General features: G+C 38.1%; 1 protein-coding gene across 2 annotated transcripts in view; it reads left to right on the forward strand.

Moving 5' to 3' along the window:
* Positions 1-4,522, forward strand: part of HIBCH (3-hydroxyisobutyryl-CoA hydrolase) — a 116,107-nt gene that overhangs the window by 102,527 nt on the left and 9,058 nt on the right. The gene's annotated exons all lie outside the window — the stretch shown is intronic.

The raw sequence follows: 4,522 nt of genomic DNA on the forward strand, positions 1-4,522 counted from the left end.
GTTGGAGAAGACTCTTGAGAGTCCCTTGGACTGAAAGGAGATCCAACCAGTCCATTCTGAAGGAGATCAGCCCTGGGATTTCTTTGGATGGAATGATGCTAAAGCTGAAACTCCAGTACTTTGGCCACCTCATGCGAAGAGTTGACTCATTGGAAAAGACTGTGATGCTGGGAGGGGTTGGGGGCAGGAGGAGAAGGGGACGACAGAGGATGAGATGGCTGGATGGCATCACTGACTCAATGGACGTGAGTCTGAATGAACCCTGGGGGTTGGTGATGGACAGGGAGGCCTGGCGTGCTGCGATTCATGGGGTCGCAAAGAGTCAGACATGACTGAGCGACTGAACTGAACTGAAAAGGTTACTAATCTTTCTGTAAGCTTTGAGAATTACCTGTACACTGTACTATATAAGAATAAAATGACCTGTATTCAGAAAATTTGTTATAGGAATTGTTCTCCTGTAAACAACTAGAGACCTGGACAAAATGTATGAAACAAGTGTTTATAAACATTGGACAAAGCAGGCAGCACGTATGGTTCCTGAGAGAAGGGAAACAAACAAGAGAGCCCTAAGATTGATTCAGCTTTCTTCTCAGAGGAATTTCCAGGATATTGATCTGTAAACGTTATGGGTAAAACTACACAAGACCAGGGAAAGAGTCACAGGAAAACAATAGTTTGAATAGTTAGCAAGGCTCACACAGGTCTGGGAAGTGTTCACCTGCCATGAGCCAGAAAGTTTACACTTGAGCAGTGGGGATAAATTAATACTAGATTGAAACTTGCTCTGAACTCCCAGGATAATTCAGTGGGGAGAAGAAAGCCTTTTCAACAGATGGCTCTGAAACAAATAGATATCCATATGCAGGGAAAAAAAGGTTACTGGCTCTTACTTTGCTCTTGTAGGGAGGAAAAAATTCTCTATCCTCTTAGGTTCTCTGGCTGGTCTGAGAATCACACTTATGAGAATCACATAAGATAGATCAATGGGAAAATAATATACAGATTTTATTAAATTTTTACAGGTACATGGATGTCTGTACAAGAGAATGAAGATGTGAAAGATGACCAGAGCAGGAAGCTTTCATAACTTTTAGATAAAACAGACAATAAATTTGTGAAGAATTGACAAGACAAAGAACTTTTGGTTAGGAGTAGTACATGGTAAAGAAGTAAACAATGCTTATTTGTACGGTTTTATTGGCCCCAGTGTAGAAGGAAATGGCAACCCACTCCAGTATTCATGCCTGGAGAATCCCATGGACAGAAGTGCCTAACGGGCTATAGTCCATGGGGTTGCAAATAGTCAGATATGACTGAAGCGACTTAGCACACACACGTTGGCCCCAGATTCCCTGTTTCTGGTGATCAGGATGTCTTCCTTCCTCCTGGCACAGGGAGGGTACCTTTTACATAGGGATTGCAGCTCCTGCTTTCAAAAGAAAAGGAGGGTCAGAGTGCCCTTCTTATACCTATTGTTTCCCAAAGCCTCAAACTCAAAATAATCAGTATGCCAAGGTAGCATATCTTGGGGTAACATGCTTTGAGCTCCTTCACACCAGATGCAGTTCAAAATGTTGGATTACAAACCTAAATGTAAGTGCTAAAACTGTACCACTCTAAAGGAAAGCGTAGGAGAAAATCTTGGTGACTTTGGGTTAGATAAGATTTTCTGTTAATGTGAAAAGCTGAAATTGCAAAAGAAAAAAATTATAAATCTTTATTACAGTCAAACACTTTTCCTCTTTGGGAGGAAATATTTGTAAGACATGTATCTGATAACAAGACTTAAATCCACCATATATGAAGAACTCATGACATAAGAATGTAAACACAACTAAAAATGGGAAATGTGGACATTTCACAAAAGAAGATACTCAAATGGATAGGAAGCACATGAAAAAATGCTCGGCATCTTTATTATTATTGTTGTTATTTAAAAAATATATCTGTGCCAGGTTTTAGTTTCAGCTTGATGGATTCTTAGTTCCCTGACCAGGGATTGAACCCAGGCCCCCTGCATTGGGAGCATGGAACCTTAGCCACTGAACCAGGAGGGTAGTCACTCAAGATCTTTAATCTTTAGGAATATGCAGATTAAAACCATGAGGAGATGCAGCTGAGCATCTGTTAGAATGGCTAAGATTTAAAAGGTTGATAGTACCAACACTTAGTGTTAGTAAAGATGTGGAGCACCTATCTCTCACATATTTCCGGCAGGAAAGCAGTTTGGCAGTTTCTGATGGAGTTAAATGTACATTTACTGGGAAAATCCAACAATCCTGCTTCTAAGGATTTACCAAAGAAAAATATAAACATATGTCTACACAGGTGCTTGTACTTACATGTTCATAGTAACTTTATAGTTGCCCCAAACTGGAAACAATCCAATCCCTGGCGGTGTTGAATGAGTAAACAGATTGTAATAAATTCATACAGTGGAATATTATACTCAACTATAAGAAGGGATGAGTTGGTACATCAAAAGCTTGGATGAATTTCAGAAGCATTATGCCAAGTGAAAGAAGGCAGACACAGAGGATTACTTAATGTATGACTGTATTTTTATGAAATTCTAGAAAAGCCAGAACTGTAGGCACAGAAAACTGTTTCTCCATGGTAGAATTGAGGGAAGTAGAACTCTTTGGGATGATGGAAATGTTCTACATCCTTATTGTGGAGGTAGTTGTACAACTGTATACATCAAAATTTGTAGACCTAAATTCACGTAAAATGAGTGAATTTTATCATATGTAAATTATACTTCAGTAAAGCTATTTAAAAAATAAAATGATATGCCAAATTATGTTTTAAAGTTTGTGCTATAGAAGTGGGCATTAAATTTGCTGCAGTTTTGCTTTTTCTAGGACATTTGAGGTTATTTGTAGTTTTTTACTGTTAGAAATAATGCTGCTGTGAAGAATTTGGCCTATGTCTTTGGGTAACAAAGATACACATTTCTGTATACACCTAGAAGGAGTTCTGCAAAATCATGTGTGTTGTTAAAAGATACACTGAGGCATATTAAAATTTTTAAGTTTATTTGAGCAAAAATTGATCCAAATTGGGCAAAGTCTTTTATGGAAAGGAGGTGGAAGCAAAGCTTATTTGTTTGGCTATAGCTTAAGCAGTAGCTTTATTTGGGAAAGCCTAAATTGGCTGTTTATGATTGGTTGTCCTTAAGTTTTGATTTTTAAACTTGAGGCATTACAGGCTTAGATTTTGGTTTGCTTACAGGCTACTAAAGCATTAAGGGCACTTCAGTTGGATGGCCTCTTTAATTTAACAGTATGTACATTTATGTTGGTTACTGTCAGGAAGTTTTCCAATATGGTTGTACCAATTTACATTGCATAGTAAGTTGCTCTACATTCTCACCAATGCCTGAGATTACTTATGTTTTTCATTTTAGTCACTTTGGTATATGTAAAATAGCATTGCATAATGATTTTAATTTGCATTTCCCATGATGACTAATGAGGTTGAGTATTAATTCATACCTTTATTGACAGTGTGGTATCTTTTCTTGTAAAGTGTCCGTTAAATCTTTTATTATTACTGTTAATATATAGGAGTTATTTCTATGTATGTGGATATTTCTATCCATATTAAGTCCTTTATCCAGTACATAAGCTACATACATCTTTCTCCTATCTGTTACTTGCCTTTTTTCTCTCTTAATGGTGGCATTTATTTCTGTTCAAAATGTGTGAAGAAGGTTTCCTGAAGATTTGGGGCAGACCCATAAATGGGAGATTTCATTAAAGACTCTTTACATTAATCAACTGTAATGTAGGATAGGAGTTTGTTATTTTGTGGTTTTAAAAAAATTAAAAATCCAACTGTGTACAGTGTCTCTAATTAGTATTCCTTACTTTTTTATTTTCTAAGTGTCATTTCCCCTTGTAGAAAACATTACTTCTACTCAAAATGGTTTCTATACTTTTTCAAATAATTTGTTTTGACCTGTTTAGCACTGATTTATTTCTCTTGTGCCTTGCAAGTATTTTAAAATATCTGCTATTCAAATTAAATAATTAAATAATTTCTATTGTATGAACAAATGATTTCTTCTTCTTCTCTGACCTCTGTAATTTGAAAACTACATTGAATAGTTCTTAAGTGAATATTGCCTGTGACTTATGGAAACTTTCCTCCGTGGCATTTTTAACAGTTCAAAGAAAGTTTTTATTTTTTTAATTAATTTATTTTTAAGCTAATTTTCTTCTTTTGTATAATTATTTATTTTTTATTTATTATTTTTGGCCGTGCTAGGTCTTCGTTGCCACAGGGGCTTTTCTCTGTGGCAAACAGGGACTGCTCTGGTTGTGGTGCGCGGGCGGCTCGTAGCGGCGCCTGTTCTCGTTGCAGAGCGCGGGCTCCAGGGTGCGCGGGCTCCAGGGTGCGCGGGCTCCAGGGTGCGCGGGCTCCAGGGTGCGCGGGCTCCAGGGTGCGCGGGCTCCAGGGTGCGCGGGCTCCAGTAGATGCTGCGCGTGGGCTCCGCAGTTGTGGCTTTCGGCCC

The sequence above is a fragment of the Bison bison genome, unplaced genomic scaffold, assembly GCF_000754665.1.
Source record: "Bison bison bison isolate TAMUID 2011002044 unplaced genomic scaffold, Bison_UMD1.0 scf7180017864485, whole genome shotgun sequence".
In the NCBI taxonomy this organism is placed as follows: domain Eukaryota; kingdom Metazoa; phylum Chordata; class Mammalia; order Artiodactyla; family Bovidae; genus Bison; species Bison bison.